This window comes from Myxocyprinus asiaticus, chromosome 43, assembly GCF_019703515.2.
Source record: "Myxocyprinus asiaticus isolate MX2 ecotype Aquarium Trade chromosome 43, UBuf_Myxa_2, whole genome shotgun sequence".
NCBI lineage: Eukaryota > Metazoa > Chordata > Actinopteri > Cypriniformes > Catostomidae > Myxocyprinus > Myxocyprinus asiaticus.
In genome coordinates, this window is record NC_059386.1 from 34,349,718 (window position 1) to 34,369,458 (window position 19,741).

At 36.4% G+C, this 19,741-nt stretch overlaps 1 protein-coding gene across 1 annotated transcript in view; it reads right to left on the reverse strand.

The window, feature by feature from the left end:
• Window positions 1–19,741, reverse strand: part of LOC127433692 (tetratricopeptide repeat protein 28-like) — a 383,729-nt gene that overhangs the window by 250,246 nt on the left and 113,742 nt on the right. The window lies entirely within an intron of this gene.

The following is a 19,741-nucleotide window of genomic DNA, read 5'->3' on the forward strand; positions in this document are numbered from 1 at the left end:
TAACATGATTCTATGAGACCAGGTTGTAAATGTCTATCTCGTTTTATGGAGCGTGAACATTTTTCTAAAACTCTCTGTGTTTCACGGAAGTGAGAAATCATACGGGTTCGGAACAACACGAGTGAGTTAATGATGACAAAATGACATTCTTGGGTGAACTATCCCTTTAAAAGTGTCTATATGTGTGTGTTAAAATATAACATGATGGTTTGTTTCATGTTTTAGCATTTTTACAATGACCAGTGAACTGGCTTTATATCCTGCTGTGGTGTGTACAAAAAGGCCCCCTTCATTTCAGAAGTCACAATAACCTCTGTGACAGAAACAAAAAGAAAATAAATAAATAAATAAATTACAGGAAAAGAATAGCATGAAAAGTTCATGTGGCGAAATCACACAAACAGGCGTGACAAATAGAGCTGCCAGAGAGAGCCGAAACATTTCAAGCTTGTTAACGGAGAGAAGCCGCTGTTTCCCAGAGCCACAAAAGAGGGATTTTACTTATTATCAGGTTCAAGACTTTGATACTAACCTCAAGTCTACTTTAAGCCCATTACGGCATTCTCTCCCCACGCACACAAGTCTCAGCCGAGAAAAAAAGACATGAGCGATGCGGATTTGCTTCAACATGAAAGAACATGCGGATGAGAAGAAGGGAGTCACTCTGACACAAAACATCGCTGATGTTCAAAGACAAAAGACAGGCGGAATCACTCAAGGTTGGCTTATTTACAGCTGGCGAAAAGGGGAGGAGGAGTTTTCAGGTCTCTGCAACCTCCCATCTCATTTACAGAATGACAAAAAAGATGGAAAGGATAACATGAAGATAAGATGATGTCTCAGAGAAACTTTATGTGCATTGCACAAGGAAGTGGACAAAAAAAGGGAACATTTCTGAACCTATTGTAAACGAATCATCGGTGCATGTTATTCTAAATAAAAATGAAAAAAAAACGTTATTCATAAAGAAATTATATTACGCGGCGGCTCCGAGGTGAAATGTCCACTGAGTGATGCTCAAGCGAGTTACATTTTCTCCCAAACAGATGAGATTTTTACGATTAATGTTCTATCGAGTTTTAAATCAACAAAACTTACCTCCCTACCCTAACCCTTAAACCTAAACCTAACCGACAGTGAATAAAAAAGCAAATGTGAGATGAAAAATGCAATTGCTAATGCAACCTAGTCATTATTTGGTGCTTCTATGACATTTTCAGCATCGCAAGTGAAACGCTCTATCGGTCGAGCTACCGCGCAATTTGATCGCGCTTGAACAAGCTTGTAAATGTATTAAGATTAGGGCTGTCGATTTTAACACGTTAATTCAGTGCAATTAATTAAATAAAAAAAGGTGTTAAAAAAATTTACGCAATTAATCATATCCCCGGAAAGTAATAAGGAATGTTCCTACCATCTGAGCAAGCTTGTAGTACCACCTGTTTTCTCTAGGGGCAGTAAAAGAAACTTGCTGTATAGGCAACTCGCAGCTTATACAGAGAACAAACCATTCTTACCGAGAGCAGACAGCACAAGATGAGAACACGTTCTTGTGTACAAACACAGCTTGATGGAGCGCAAATCCGGACGCAGGGATCTCAAGATGTATTTTTCAAAATTTCAAACTTTCATAACTTGACACAGTGACCTAAAAATAGTATTATAATGACGCAACGCAACTGAGACGGTCCAAAAGCGTCAATCTGACGCAGGTGTACATTGACGCATCCTTAAACAAGCCCTTATAATAAATCTCAGACTGATTGATGAATTCAATTGCCAAATGGATTGTTGTGAACTGTAGGCCAATGACAGGCTTATGTTCAATAATATGGAAATAAATAATATATTGCATTTTAAAGCCACTCTTTGTATTGTCTTTTTAATGCTTCACTTGTGTGACAAAATAATGAAATGCATTTAAATTTAAATGTCTTTATTTTTTATAAAATGTTTATATTTTATATATAATTATTTAAATATAACTATAATTATTTAATGATTAAATACTGAATTATTGTTATTTGAGGGGCTTTCTCAGCTAATATTTATGTATGCGATTAATTGCGATTAATTCAATTAATCGGCAAACCATGTAATTAATTCGATTAAAGATTTCAATCGATTGACGGCCCTAATTAAGACATGTATAGATGTCATAAGATAGCATTGTGTGAGGAACAGGGTGAAAAGTAAGTGTTTATGAACTGATAATCTGCCATTTTACTCATGATTTGTGTGAAAGTGAATAAGTCATTGTTGTTGTAACGCCGCTAGTTTTCATTTCATCGGGAAACTGCCACCTATGAACTGGTGCTTTAAAGGGATAGTTCATGTGAAAATGAAAATTCTCTCATCATTTACTCGCCCTCATGCCATCCCAGATGTGTATGACTTTCTTTCTTCTGCAAAACACAAATGAAGATTTTTAGAAGAATATTTAAGCTCTGTAGATCCACACAATACTAGACCTTTCAAGCTCCAAAAATCATATAAAGGCAGCATAAAAGTAATCCATAAGATTCCAGTTGTTTAATATATGTCTTCTGAAGCGATGCAATCACTTTAGGTGAGAAACAGATCAATATTTCAGTCCTTTTTTACCATAAATCTCCACTTTCACTTCACTTTCAGAATGTGAAAGTGGAGATTTATAGTAAAAAAGGACTTAAATATTGATCTGTTTGTCACCCACACCTATCATATCACTTAAGAATACATATATTAACCCACTGGAGTCGTATGGATTACTTTTATGCTGCCTTTATATGATTTTTGGAGCTTCAAAGTTTTGGATCCTTTTGACTTGCATTATATGGACCAACAGAGCTGAGATATTCTTCTAAAAACCTCCGTTTGTGTTCTGCAGAAGAAAGAAAGTCATACACATCTGGGATGGCATGAGGGTGAGTAAATGATGAGAGAATTTTCATTTTTGGGTGCACTATCCCTTTAAACTTACATACTTTCTCAGAAACAAGAGGAACAAAGCCGTTACTGGGGCTGTACCCTTGTTTTGGGTACATATTTGTATCCTTAAGAAGACAAAAAAGGTAATTTTTTTCCTCCAGAGGAAAAAAACATATAAATGTACCTTTTAAGGTACTCAATAGGTCCTTAGGGTACAATTACGTACAGTATGTACCCAGAATGAGATATACATTTGAACTAGAGGTCCAAAAAAGGTCCCCTTGAGGGTACCACTACAGTGACAACCCTTGTTGTTTTTTCTGAGAGTGTATGACGATATTGGTTCATAGTTCTTTAATCTCAAGGACTCGTTAAAAATAATCAGCTGAATGTTTTGAAAATTCAAATAAATAAGACTTTTCCATTACGTCACATTGATGACTCCAATGTGGTTCGCTCTCCAACTCTAAAAACACCGCTTTTCTCATCAGGCGGCATAATGGAAAATGTATTTACTGGATCTTTTCATTTGTCTAAAGTTTAAGGACTTTAATTTGCCGCTTTACCTAAAACAGTCACACGAAGAAAATGGAATAATGGAAACCTGAAGACCACACAAGGACATTTATTAAACAAATAGCCCTGCCGAGCTAGCGTAGCGGGGGAAAAGAAAACATCTAGCTCCATAATCTAATTGCTTTCCTACTCCCCACCAAAACAGGCGTATTACAACCAGAGAGAGCATTGATCAGGTAGGAGGAAGTTATTGCATGGCGGTCCAGCGGGAGCCGCGAGCGGGCGTAACATTTTACATATTTCATGTGAAGTGAGAACTTCCTGAGACGCTTCTAAAGAAAATCCAAGCTGATTTTTCAACACTAACAGGAAGCTAAGGCCTGCATTCCTCTACCATTTATCCCAATTAAAGGGATAGCTCACCCAAAAATGATAATTCTGTCATCATTTAATCACCCTCAAGTCATTTCAAACCTCTTTGACTGTTATTTCTTTTGTGGAAAACAGAAAAAGTAGAACTTTTTAAAGAACTCTCATAGTCTCAAAATGCTCCAAAAAGGACAAAAATGCTGCATAAAAGTATCGTAAAATTAGTCCATACGATTCGTACGCAATATTCGTCATTTGAAGTCATACGATAGCTTTGTGTGAGCAACAGACCGAAATGTAAGTCGTTTGCATCCAGATTCAGAAACTGGCACGTCAATGAGGGGAACGGCATTCAATTTTTGTAGCACTTTTTATGTTATAATGTACTTCATTCTTCAGGTCATGTATTTGTATGTAATTCTGAGAGGACAGGAGAGTTAAGGAGGTAAAGGCTTTTTTATTTCACAACAGATCTGATTTAATCTCTAGGAGGAGTTTGTTAAAGTACGAGGCCTGGAAATGGCAAAAACTGAGCAAAAATAAATAAAAATGGCTGACTTCCTGTTGGGTTTAAGATATGGCTCTAGAGACTTTTTTGTACGTGTTGACATGTTACATATGCCTTCCAATTTTCTTACATGTAGGTGAAACGTGGCATGAGGGCTGCTTCATTGAAATTTTGTAGGTGGCACTATCGAGCCATTTTGAACACTTAATTCTAAAACCTGTATCAGATGTAAATTTTCGCCACTTCTGAGGTGTGTGCAAAGTTTCATGATCTTTCGAGCATGTTTAGGCCTCGAAAATATGATTTGTTTCACATCGAACTTTGTCAGGCCACCACGGACACACCCTTCAACGAAAACTCAAAAGCTTCGCAATATAACATCACCATGGCCTTTAGATTAAGACTGACTAAATATAATGTTGATCTGATTAAATCTCTGGGAAGAGTTTGTTAAAGTAAAAGACCTGGAATTGGCTGTTGCCAGTAGGTGGCGCTATGACTATAACTGAATATTGGCACGTAGATGTATTCAGGCTGGGACTATTATCAAACATGAAAGTTTGGGGCAGATTGGACATTGTATGTGTGAGTTATAACAACTTCCTGTTTCATGGCAAAATATCTTACTTTGTCAGACTGTCACAGCCACGCCATGCAGTGAAAACTCTAAAGCTTCGCAATTTAGCATCGCCAAGGCCTTTAGATTAGAATAACCAAATATGAAGTAGATCTGATGAAATCTCTAGGAGGAGTTCGTTAAAGTACGAGGGCTGGAAATGGCAAAAACTGAAGAGAAAATCAAAATGGCTGACTTCCTGTTGAGTTTAGGGTATGGTTCCAAGATAATTTTTTGCAGGTATTGGCATGTTACACATGTGTACCGATTGTTGTACGTGTAGGTGAAATGTAGCGTAAAGCGCACATCGTTGAAAGTTTGTAGGTGGCAATATCAAGCCATTTTGCCACATCTAATTCTGAAACTCATATCAGATGTAAATTTTCGCCACTTCTGATGCATGTGCAAAGTTTCATGAGTTTTTGAGTATGTTTAGGCCCTCAAAAATGTGATTCATTTGGGAAAAAAAAAATACACGCATAGAAGAACAATAGGGTCCTCATTATCATAGTGTCCAAAAACGTCTCCAAACAAATAAAACATAATAATTGTACATAAGAACTAATTACACATGCAAACACAACAATGACTAAAGGTTTGCATAGCATGGAGACACGATTTTAATAATGAGATTTCACAGAATGAGTTTCATTCTGTGCCATTTGAATCATCATTGTGTCTATGTCATTTACTTGGTGCCATCTCCTGGTGGCCATATGTAACATTGTGTTTTATGTGGATTATCTAATGATCTATGCTTCCAATTGCCTTGTGTGTGGGCTCGTTTGAAAGATAATCGCCTCCTCTAAGTAATGATATGTGATATTTTATGTTCTGTTTATTTTTATGTGAAGTTATAAGCGAAAATGCAGTATATACGCAAAACCAACATAATTGTCAAAGACATATACTTAGCTATTACTCGCTATATTTTGGCTGTGAGTAAAACAAATATGCTGGTTGTATTCTACTCTTTGAGAGCTTTTAAACAACATATGAAACATGGCTATTTGATGAGTTTGATGTTTTTACTGATTGCAATAACATGTACAGTTGATAAATTATCAAAATGGAAAACTTCTGATTTGTATGCAAATTTCAAAGCACTTGTTCAGTTTTGGTAAAAATGCTTACATGCATTGAAAAGTAGAGCTTCCAAGCTTTCAAACGATATTTATTTTATGTTAGTCAAGACTGTAGTTGTTAATATTTTGACGATTAATTTTTTTTATCGCGGCAGGCCCATCAAAGCTTAAAGGGTTAATATGTAAGATTAAACAACATGAAAACCTGAGCTCCTGAAATAAGAGCATTTAATAAATATACTGACATTAGCTAATTTTAGAAGTAACACTGTTGAAAATTCCTCATGTTTAGACAGTTTAGGATATTGCGTTACGTGTGGCGCGTTTATAAGGAAACGCAAGTTGCGCATTCTGACTAGTGCAATACTTAAAATTCACTTGTTCATTCACAGATTTAAGTTGTAATATTACTTTTGACTACTTCGTTATCATTGACAAAATTGGTCAAAAAACCCTTCATCAACGTACATTTCCGTCAGTAAAAACAAATGGCAACCGAATTTGTAACAACATGAGGGTGAGTAAATATGACAAAACTTTAATGTTTGGATGAAATGTCCTATTAAACCATCCAGCAAAAGAGAAAGCAATCTCTTACAGAAACAGAAGGCTAGTTATTTAACGTAGTAATTGTGCTGTTCCCGAAATGACTCTAAATTGGCAGTCCGGTCAAAATGCATCACTCTCAAACCTGTCTTCGCAGCAGAGACACCATGATAAGCATGAGGATTCTTAAAAGTGCCATTAAGCCCAACCACTAACTCACCGTGAGCTCAGTGGCTTTATATACTGTACATTATGTTCTCTGCTCATTTTTCCTCTCATGCTTTCATCCTCTGTTCCCACAGCTGCTAGCGTGCCGACGTGTCAATAAATATCAAATGTAGCCTCACATCACAGAAGGTCTTAAAGACGCTTGCCGGCCAAGCAGCTTCCGTCATTAGTGAAATCTGACTAAGTGTCAAACATTCCCAGCGCAAACAATCTCTTTGCTGAGTTCTTGCAATAAAAATAGAAAAAGAGCTGTGGAACGGCAGTTAGCATAAATGTCAACAGTCACAGCACAGCAAAGAAATAGCTACAGCAATAGGAAAGAACATTATATATTATATTATATTATTATATAAACCCCAAAAAGGGTGAACAGGACTTAATGACAGGATCACTTATTGAATGGATAATTACTAAATGAATAATTACATGGATATGAAATAATAATTTGAGCTGAAAAGAGACGGCAGAGTCTCAAACAGCTGCATTCCGCCTGACTGCTTTTGCCAAATAAATAAATATATAAATGGACATAAAATATTGATTTTAGATTTATTTAGTTCATTACTTACTGATGTGCCATCATTATTCCAAAATATCAGACCGCTGGTTGGCACGATTGACCAATCAGAATCAAGTATTCCAGAGTATTCGGTGTAATATATTATATTATATTAAAGGAATATTCCGGGTTCAATACAAGTTAAGCTTAATCGACAGCATTTGTGGTGTCTTTTTTTTTTCGTAAAAAAATTATAATTTGGACTCGTCCCTCGTTTTCTTTAAAAAAAATAAATAAAAAAAAATGCAAATATCGATGTTACCGTGAGGCACTTACAATGGAAATGAATGGGGCCAATTTTTGGAGGGTTTAAAGGCAGAAATGTGAAGCTTATAATGTTATAAAAGCACTTACATTAATAATTCTGTTAAAACTCATGCATTATTTGAGCTGTAAAGTTGTTTAAATCGTCATTTTTACAGTCATTTTAGGGTTTAGGGTTTGCCGACATTACATCGTCATGGCAACGAAGTTGTAAAATTGGCTATAACTTTACACAGAAAAGGTAATTGTATCACCCTATCATGTTAACACAAATCTTATTTACGTCTTGTGTCTATACTTCTGAAACAGTGAGTATATTAATGTTTACGGATTGGCCCCATTCACTTCCATTGTAAGTGCTGCACTGTAACTTCAGCTTTTGCTTCTTTTTTTTTTTTTTTAAAGAAAAGGAGGGGAAGTCAAAAATATTTTTGTGGTAATAACCATTATGCCACAAATGCTGTCGATTGAGCCTAAGTTGTACTGAATCCCCATTATTCCTTTAAACATGAACTGAAGAAAACATTTACATGTTACTATTTACAGTGCTGGCATCGATGGACTGGATGGACCAATCACAGTTGTTTGTGATTACAGAATATGGCACTTTATTTAATCATTTTAAATCACAGGTAGCAATAATTTAAATAAAAAGGATAATTCATCCAAAAATAAACCAAATTTAAATTCTGTCGTCGTGTACTGAATCTCATGTTGTTCAAAATTTTTTGATTTTCTTTAACAAACACTAACAGACATGCTACGCAAAAAGTTAGCCTGGGTCACCATCCACTTTCATTGTATGGAAAAAAAGGTAATGGTTGTTAATGGTGACTGAGGCGGTCATTGTGCCTAACATGAGCTGTCTAACATGTAAAAAATTAATACATGTTTGGAATATGAGTGTAATAGATTTAAGCAAATATACTAAAGGTCAACCGATAGTGGATTTTGATGATACCGATAACTAAGGTGGTGGAAAAGGCAGATAACCGATTAAAAGGCCAATAGTTGTTGTTGTTTTTTTTTTTATCAATTTGTAGAATGTAAAAAAAAAATCTTAGTCTTATGATGATGAGCACAGACATAGAGGCTACAAGAGTCCAAAATAAATACAATCACAGATGCAGATTGTTGTTAACCAAAATCCCAATAATAACCAGAAAAAAATAAGATTAGGTGCATAACCCAAGACTTTTAATATAAACCCGAAATTCACCAGGGAATCTTGCTTTGAAATGACGGACACTTGCCTCAGATACAATGCTCTACATTTAAGTATTTACCAAATTAAGCTTTTTATAGCCAATATATTCATCAGATGAAGGTTTTTGTGCAGTATTTATCCTATATACAGTATATTTCACTGAATGAGGTTTAATAAGGAATAATGTTAATTATTATTCACAAGGGAGACGCAAATTATGTGCTGACGGGCTACATTTCCATATAGTCACATTTTCAATTGTGCATTAAAGTGAGTATAAAAATATTGTCAATGATGATTATTTTTATTTCACCTAGTTGTTCTAACTGTTAAATCCTCCAGAGGAACATGGAGGAATAAAAAATATAATAATAATAAAATAAAAAATATCGGCAACTATCAGCATAGATTTTTGCAGAGAATCGATAGCTCCAAAATGCAACTATCGGCACCGATTAATCGGTAAAACCAATATATCGATGTACCTCTAAAATATACTGTATTATGTACAAATGTTTCCAGTAAGACAAAAAACATGGTAAGATTTGTACACAACCCCATAGAGGAATCAGCTTTTCAGGACAGTAAAAGGCCCCATTCAGGAAGACACCTTTGTTTCTCAAACAAAACTTATTAGTGATATAACCTTCACAATGTAACACAAATATCTGCCGTTCGTTTAGTGGTTTAGCCTCAATATCATCGTGTTCCTCGCTATGCCTGTGACCTCACCTGTCTTCTCTGATCAGCTGCAATCAAAGGCTTCCTGTGGAGGTCAGAAAGAAGGGACACGCCTCCGGACGACAGTCGCAAATGGTGGCGCTCCCCTGCCTGTGCTCTTTCAGATCCCAGCTGGGGTAAAGTATTGCTACAGGAGCTTTTATTGGAGCTGTCAGTGTGTGAAGAACTGCCCTAGTTAGAATAGAGTAGGCATGACAGCTACAAGACCAAAAAACAACATTTAAGGACAGAAATCTATCAGGTGGCACAAGCAGGTAGCTTTTAGGCAGTTCTTTTACACAATCACAGGTCCAAATGAACACGTTTTCATTTGCGCATTGATTGCACTATGTTTACACCTCTGATCCACAGTGGAACAGCATTTTTACTCCACTGAAAATTAAAAGATCTCAATTACTGTCGTGACCATCAGGAGTTTATCCAAGATAGCTTAACTATTTTTTTTACTTTTTTTTTTCTTTCTTTGTTTGTTTACCAAAACGAAAATCTGAGGAACAAAATCACAATGTTTACTACATATTTTATGTTGTGTTGATAAGAACAACGATAAAGCTCGCTAGAAAACATTTCATAATTTAGCCGGTGTTTGTGCGACAAAATTCCCATCATTCTCTATTTGACGAAAATGTTAAAATTACACACCTAAGACGCATCTTTTACTTTTAATGTTTGTTGCAGTAGTGCTAAAAAGCTTCCTGTGTTTGACGAAAAGTGAAAAAGTGAGAAAGAAAAATGATCAAACGTTTCAATTTATTTCCGACCTCACACAAGCGCTTAAAGGCAGCCTCACTTTACTATGTCTGATTCCAATGGATTTTACTTCCATGAAAGCTGATTTTTATATGAGCTACAGCACGTTTTGTGAAATAAATTTAGCTTTGAAATATGTGAAACTGACTTGGAACTGCACAATTTGCACAATCAAAGGCCACGTCAAACACTAATACGTTTTACACATATTTTTGGGGTTTGAAAATGTATTGATTTTGCTACGTTTACATCTCTTATCCGCACTGGAACATAATTTTCCTCTGCTGAAAACAAAGCATTTCGAAAACGCTCTCCAGTATTGCATACTTTGGAAAACGATGACGTTAGATAAACGAAAATGAAGTTCTCGAATTTAAGCGGATTAGTGTGGATGTGGCCAAAGACCAAAGCTCTACATCTGTCATCACATGCATGACTTCTAACAACTTTTTAACCGTTTCATCTGAACTTTTATCAGAAGTTTATCTAGGAAAGCTTGCCTAATGCTTTTTGTTTGTTTTTTCCAGCCTGATCTCATGTAAAAAAAAAAAAAAAAAAAAAAAAAACAGAAATCCTTACCCTAAACCTAAACCTAACCGATAGTGTTATAAAAGCAAATGAGAGGCAAAACAGACATCCTTACCCTAAACCAACACCTAAACCTAACCGATAGTGTTATAAAAGCAAATGAGAGGCAAAACAGACATCCTTACCCTAAACCAACACCTAAACCTAACCGATAGTGTTATAAAAGCAAATGAGAGGCAAAACAGACATCCTTACCCTAAACCAACACCTAAACCTAACCGATAGTGTTATAAAAGCAAATGAGAGGCAAAACAGACATCCTTACCCTAAACCAACACCTAAACCTAACCGATAGTGTTATAAAAGCAAATGAGAGGCAAAACAGACATCCTTACCCTAAACCAACACCTAAACCTAATCAATAGTGTTATAAAAGCAAATGAGAGGCAAAACAGACATCCTTACCCTAAACCAACACCTAAACCTAACCAATAGTGTTATAAAAGCAAATGAGAGGCAAAACAGACATCCTTACCCTAAACCAACACCTAAACCTAACCAATAGTGTTATAAAAGCAAATGAGAGGCAAAACAGACATCCTTACCCTAAACCAACACCTAAACCTAACCAATAGTGTTATAAAAGCAAATGAGAGGCAAAACAGACATCCTTACCCTAAACCTAAACCTAACTGATAGTGTTATAAAAAGAAATCCTTACCCTAAACCTACACCTAAACCTAACCGATAGTGTTATAAAAGCAAATGCAACATGAAAAGCACATTTTCTGAAGCAGAACATGTCATTTCATGTCACTTTAATGACACTTTCATCTCACGTGTCAGCTGCGTGCTTGACTGGGCTCAAACCGTGGTCTTTCGAGTCCAACGTCCAACACTCTGTCAGGTGAGCTATCGCAGAAGTTAATCACAGTAAAATAAGTGTGTAAATGAAGGTGGATCTGTAATACAAGCTTTAAAATGTGTTGTTTTAAAAGATGCGTTAGAGTAAAAGTGTTTTGATATAATATCATAGAAGGGTGTGAATAAAAGAGCTAAATATAAGTGTTAATAAAGTCATAAACCGATCTCATGAAAATTAGTACATAATTTACGAGTTGGCTATTTCGTATGGTCTCGCACGATGTTGTTCACATAAACTTGTACGAATTCATCACGTGCAAATTCCCGGATGTCTAATGTGGAAGTAAGCACGAGTTCCGCGCACGACGCGTTAAGGACATACTTATTAAAAACTTTAATCTAAACTTAACCAATCAGTAGAGTGTGAAAACATGATAGGAAGCTGTTGTGTGTGACAGAAGCAAGTAACTGTCGTGTATTAGATGGAAACAATGTCCAGCGACACCATTGGCTGTAGTGAAAGTCGTACGAATTCAATCGAGTGCGGTCGCACGATATCATACGAATTAGACAAATTTAGAAAAGTCGTACGAATCCAGAAGATTTCGCCATGAGAGTGTGTTAGTCATAATCAGCAATTGCACTTGTGATTTGTGTGAAAATTAATAAAATGCACATTTGCTGTAGCAACTCTAGTATTACTTTCACCAGGAAACTGCAGAAAAATTTAGAACGAGGCTTCCTGTGTTTGTCTGAATGTGTAAAAGTAAGAAAGAAATGTGTTTCAAATGTAATCATGCAAACACTTCAAGGCAGCCTTAGTTCACTATGTCCAGTTTGTTTGTAAACTGAAAGACCAATGGATTTTACTTCCGTGAAAGCAGAATTGACTGAAAACGAATACAAATAAGCGTGGGTGTGGCCAAAAGATGCAAATCAAAGACCAAAGCTCTACATCTGTCGCCACATCTGACTTCGAACAACTTTTATTTGAGTTTCATCTGAACTTTAAATATGGCAACACATTTGTGGAATATTCCTCGCACTGACCTGCCAAATTAAAAGGCTGAGGAACAAAATCACAATGTTTATTTTGTACTGTATGCATTCTGTTTTTTGATGAATGGTGATATAACTAGCTGGAAAATGTTTTAACATTCAGTCAGTACAGTACATGTGTGGGAAAAAAAAAAAAAACCCTTCATTGCCCATTATTCTCTGTATAACGAAAATGCTAAAAGTGCATACTTAAAACGCATCTTTTACTGCGCTAAAAAGCTTCCTGTGTCAGGTGAACGCTTTAAGGCAGCCTTGGTTTACTTTCTAAACGAATCGTACAATTGATTTTACTTCCATAAGAGCAGATTTTATGCAAGATGCGGCACGTGTTGTGAGAAGTTTCGTGTTGAAATATGCGTTTGAAAACGTCATTTTTCAGTAGGCTAAGCAGCTACATAAATTCATCAAACTCTGTTGTCTTTTAACAGCATACGCTATAAAGTGTGTTCACGCTTGTGCGTTTGTTAGTGTGTACAACAAGCTGATGATCTCTGTGTGTTTTCTAAGGATGTGTGTGTTTGTGTGTGTAAGTTTCATGTGTTTGTATAACGAAAACAGCCGTGAGAAGCAGAACGAAGTTGGGTTCATGTCTGCAGTCACAGCTGTTCTTCCCCGGGGGGGTTTTGGTTCCAGCTCACTTCCTGCGGGGGAACAGGAAGTGGGCTGCATTGTGTTGGAGAAACAAGGGGGGGCCACTCTCTCTCCTCTCATCCGGCTTTCCAAATTCTGCTTTCATCCATGCTTGTTCGGCTTCTATATGACGCTTTACACCATCGTTACATCACCCTACAGGAACGATCAACGCTGTCTGCCTCTCAGTGGTGCAAGTTCAAGGAATTGTTCATCCAAAAATAAATATTTTCTGTAATCATTTACTCACCCTCATGCCGTTCTAAACTTGTATGACTTTCTTCAACGAAAAGTCTAATTTTCGAAGAATATCTGGGTTGCTCTATTCCATATAATAAAAGTGAATGGGGACTGGTGCTGTCGAGCTACAAAATGATGGAAAAAAGTATCACAAAATCAAGGTCGTAACTATGTCTTGAACATAGGAGAGGACCTTAAATAACTGTTTTTAAAATATGCACTGTTCTTTTGAAGTTCACACAGTACATTCAACTAACATAGAGTAGCAAAAAAAAAAAAAACAAGTATGTGAACCCTTTGGAATGACCTGCATTTATGTATAAATTTGTCTTAAAATCTGGTTTGATCTTCATCTTCCAAGTTACAGTCATGAAACTAATAACACACTAATTATTGTATTGTTCTTGTACATACTGAATACATCATTCAAACATTCACAGTGTAGGTTGGAAAAAGTATGTGAACCCCTAGGTCAAAGAAAGCTAATCAGAGTCAGGAGTTGACAAACCTGGCATCCAATTAATGAAACAAGATTGAAGGTGTTGGTTAAAGCTACTTTGACTTATAAAAAGCACTTAAACATTTTGAGTTGGCTATTCACAAGAAGCATCTGCTGACGTGGACCATGTCTCGCAAAAAAGAGATCTCAGAAGACCTACGATCAAGAACTGTTGCTTAGCATAAAGCTGGAAAAAGTTACAAAGTTATCTTGAAGAGCTTAGATATTCATCTGTCCACAGCTAGACAAATTGTCTATAAATGGAGATGATTTATTACTGTGGCTACTCTCACTAGAAGTGGCTGTCCAGCCAAAATGGATGGATGGATGGATGGATAGATGGACAGACGGACGGACAGACAGGATAGATGGATGGATGGATGGATGGATTAATGGATGGATGGATAGTTAAAACAAATTAAAGGCCTTTTTACATTTAAATTTGTAAATTTTGTAACAGTTGGAGTTTGAATAGTCTTGCCGTCCATTTGAATATTTTGTTAATGTAAGTCTATGTAAGTTTCCGATCGCCACTGTGCGAAAACCATAAGTCCAATCAGTTAGAAAAATCATACCAACCCAAGTCAGAACAGCCTAAAGGTCTGTGTCAAGTTTGTCAAGCCAACCAATCAATTGTTAAATTCCATAAATATCACACCGAAAATTCTTTGTCAGACTGCATTGATGATCTTTTACACCCAGATTTAGCTTGAGCTTCACAGCCCAAATGGTGGCCATGATATTCTTGAAAAATTACCCTTTTGTGTTCCACTGAAGAAAGGAAGTCATATGATTTTCAAACAACATGGGGGTGAGTAAATGATGACAGAAATGTCATTTTTGGGTGAACTATCTCTTTCAGTGAACTCGTCTCAGGTTTGTACAGCAACCACAGCAGTTGCTGTTAGTTGATCAAAATGAATATGTCACTCGGCCGAACAGGCGTGATAGGTGGCTGCACGTGATTGGCTGCCTCGACGCTCCAGCTGGCTGTCAGCTCTGAAGCTCAGCGGCAAGAGGGCGGAGCCACAGTGTGATGGATGACTGGTGTGCTAGAGAAGAGCAGGCCGTGAAATGTGCTACACAAAAGAAAAAAACCACAATGTGATTCCTAACAGGAACAGAAACAATGCAAAGATAATGCATGGGTAGTCTCGCGTGTCCAGAACTGAAGTGTGGAATTCAGTATATTACTACTTTTTTGTACTGGCCAAAAACTGCTTACTTAGACAGAAAGAACTGTCTGACTGACAAGTAATGTGACCAAACAGTTTGTGTGCTTTTTACTTGGCTCTTAGGGGCAGTTTATCTGAAATAGATTATACCAAGATAATAAAGCAGCACAGATACACTATTTAAATAATGCCGTGGCAGTCCCCATGAATGAAAAAAAATACAATAAAATACAGCAAAAGAGTGGAAAATATGCACTGATTTTGCGATCACAATGTCCGTCCATACAAAAGCAATAAGAACAGATTATTTCTGCAATAAGTGCAATGTGCAGTCAAATACCCTTTTAAAAAAGAAGAAAGCTACATTTTAATCTACTAACAAAAACGAGCTAAGAACATTACAGCTATTAAAGTAAGATAATCATTTAAATAACATAACTAAGATTTAATTTATTCTGCAATCAAAACAGCAGAATTAAATTGCACATTAAACAATTAGAGTGGAAACATCACGGTGAACGAAAATACAACGTAAATAAATGCAAATACAACTTCTACCAAATTGAACATAAATAAATGTATGCTAATAAAACTAGTAAAATTAATAAAACTAGTAAGCATCTTGTTTTTTATAACTGAGTCGGTAATACAGTGATAAACTTATGCAAAAACCAAAAAATGTAGTTTAAAATCTGAACATGTGAACATGACTTCATCACATGGCTTCAAATGAATTTTGAACTGTTTTGTTTACATGAACCATCTGAACAAACTGATTCACTAAAATGAATTGGACTTCTCAAAGCTTCAGATAAGTGAATCAGTAAATTGTTTATTTTGACTGGTTAATTTACATGAATCGTCCTAACAAACCTTCCTAAAGCTAAATGAATCGTTGAATTGTTCATTTTATTTTTATTTTATTTTTTTTTACAAGAACCGTCCAAACGAATGGATTCACTTAAATATTTTGGACTTCCCAGAGTAAAGTGAATTGGTGAATCCTTTTTTTATATATATATATATATACAGTATAACCAGTTTATTTTCCCTTAAATGTTTTGGAGTACCCCAAGCTAAGTGAATCAACGAATTGTTTAATTTTAACCAGTTCATTTACATGAACCGTCCGAATGAATTGATTCACTTAAATCTCAATCACACTGGGCTCTGATCCCGAGATATCGGCGGGATCAATGCCGGGGGGCCTTCTACAGTATGTGAATGCAAGTCGGTGCCGGAATACCTGAAAATTTTATCCCGGGATCAGACCCTAGTAACATTACCCTGGGTGTCTGTGTGAACAAAAGCAAAGTGTGTCATAGTGATGACGTATTTAATATGTGAATGAAAAAGTTTGTGTGCAGAATAGAAATTAAAAAGTTTCACGATGTACCGCGGTTTAAAAAACATAAACCGACGCTGACTACAACACTTGGAGTCGCGAGTAACTCCAGTCAGGTCTCCTAAGCAACCAAAGAGGCCCGGTTGCTAGGGAGGGTAGAGTCACATGGGGTAACCTCCTCGTGGTCACTATAATGTGGTTTGTTCTCGGTGGGGCGCGTGGTGAGTTGTGCGTAGATGCCCCGGAGAATAGCGTGAAGCCTCCACACGCGCTATGTCTCCGCAGTAACGCGCTCAACAAGCCACGTGATAAGATGCGCGGGTTGGCGGTCTCAGAAGTGGAGGCAGCTGGGATTCATCCTCCGCCACCCGGATTGTGGCGAATCACTACGCGACCACGAGGACTTAAAAGCACATTGGGAATTGGGCTTTCCAAATTGGGTGAAAAAGGGGAAAAATCTGAAGCGAAACGATCCACCAATCAGAAAATCGCGACTAACAAAGTGCACCAAAAGAGCTCTAAAGAAATCGCCAACTTTCATAACGCACTTGATTCATCTTCCTACTGAAAAATGAATGGGAGAAATTGGAACGCCCAACCAAGCAGCTCTAGCGCCCAACAGTCAGTGGATGTATAAAGGAAGTCCCAACTTACAGGTAACAGAGCCAATCACCTTTTAGATACAGACATCGCCTGTCAATCAACTCGCTAACTTGCATGCGCATTAGCTATACAAGCCAGGAAAATTGCGTGTTTTAGCGTAAAATGTGGTAAAGAAGCACAATTTATGATTCTAGTATTATAAAATTTTATTGCTGATTTGAAATATGTTCTTTGATCGTAATCTTGACCAACCATTTTTGAGATTTCGGTGTTCTCCCATTCAAGTAGATATAGGAGCTGCACTGGCATGACAGGAAATAGCCTCCCGAGAGCGTTCCAAAGATGGCCGATAGTGGCCTGGCTTTCTACAAAGACTTTTATGCTTCTCAAAGCTTAATCGCAGCGCAACAGTTAGCATACAATGTGTATGTTACTAATACGGTTTATTTGTAAATTAAAATGTGCTTAAGGCAAACAGAAAAAATGGCAGTGCTAGTACAAAAACAAACAAAAACACCAACAAATAAATGGCAAATTAATAGCCTAATCATCTGTGATTGTAATAAATGCTAATGTCCGATGAAAGAAAAGTATAATTTTACCTTGTTGGTGTTAGCTAGTTAGTTTTCTTTATTTTTAGAAAGGTAGACCCATTTACCATCAAACTACATTACAAATGTGATTACTGAATCGAATTAACAACTTAACTGTTGCAGGGAAGTATCACTGAAAATTAATATTTTTTAATTTATTTTTCTATTATTTAATATGAATAATATTGCAGTTGTTTTTGTTTTTATTTTATTTATTAAATTATTTTTTTGACGGTTATTTTCACTTTCAATCTTTATTGCTCTTGAGAGGCATTTCAGCTGGTAGAAAGTAGCCAATAACACAAAAACAATTAACATCGAACAAAAAAAAGAATTATCTTATGAATTATTTATAAAAGTAGGTCTGACTGTCAGAATACAATCAATAAAATTGGCTATCATTCAAATCTCATACAGGGATCAGGGAGATACTCGCCATCCACGCAGACGATGAAATTAACCGTCAGTTTAGTTGTACCATATGCAAATTATTTGTTAACAAAATAATGAAAGAGTGGGCTTCTCGAAAGAAAAGACACAGTTATCAGTAAACTTAAAACGCTGTACATTTGTCACATTGTGATGTCACTTTTATCTTAATGGGATTGTCCCGGGATGTGTGTGAATGCGAGCACAGATTATGGGAAAGCTCTTGCACTGTGAATGAACAAATTTTGCAGTCCCAGAACAGTTGCCGGAATGACTTTTCCTGGGTTTAATCCCGTCTAAATAAAGAATAAAATCTGTGTGTGAAAGGGGCTTTAGATGTTTTGTACATCTAAATCATTTGGTGAATGGGTGAAACGTTTATTTTAACCAGTTCTTTTACATAAACGCTCCAAACGAATCAATTCACTTTAAGGAACTGGACTTTCCAAAGCTTAGTGAATCAGTCGATCATTATTTTAACTGATTCATTTACGTGAACCATCTCAACGAACCGATTGACTGAAATGAATTGGACTTCCCAAAACTAAGTGAATTGGTGAATCCTTTATTTTAACCAAACAAACCGATTCAATAGTATTTTGGACTTCCCGAAATGTTTATTTTAACATGAACCGTCTGAACGAATCAATTCACTTAAATGTTTTGAACTTGAATTTATTTTTACCAGTTCATTTACATTAACCATCCGAATGAACCGATTCACTAAAATAAATTGGACTTCAAGCTAAGTGAATCTATAAATAGTTTTTTAACCAGTTCATTTACATGAACCGTCAGAACAAACCATTTAACTAAAATGAATTGGACTTTCTAAATCGTTTATTTTAACCAGTTCATTTAACAAACCAATTCACTAAAATGAATTGACAATCTTTTTTTCTTTTTTTTTTTTTACTGGTTCATTTACAAGAACCGTCCTAACGAATTGATTCAATTATATGTAGTCAAATGGCAAGTCCAAAACATTTAAGCGAGAGAGGATGCATTTGATAACTGCTTCAGTTTTCTGAGTGCAATTTGCACAGTGATAAATATATGCCGTTTTGTGTCTGAAACCTACTGTGAAAACAGTTGAACTATTGTCATGCTCCTGAAAACTTCAGAAGTTTGTAGCTACTGTTATAGTTACTCCTAAAACTGCCAAAAGTTTTCATCATTATTTTCAGATTCACCATTATCATGCCCTCAGAAAACAGCACCTCTCTCGCAGGTTTCTGACGTCACTGAAATGAAATCCCTTCAGGTTCATTGACATTCACTTTGTACTCAAAGAAGTGTGCCCGCACTGTAGTTCTGCGGCATCATTAAGACGTGATAAAGAGTTTCCTTTAAACTGAGTGATTCATGTCAAGATTAATCTTTCATTTCTCAAGAGAGGCTCTTCCAACAGAAGTGCACAAAGGAGGTGTCTTTGATCATAACGTGAGATTAGGCTGCGCTCGTATGCACACTCATA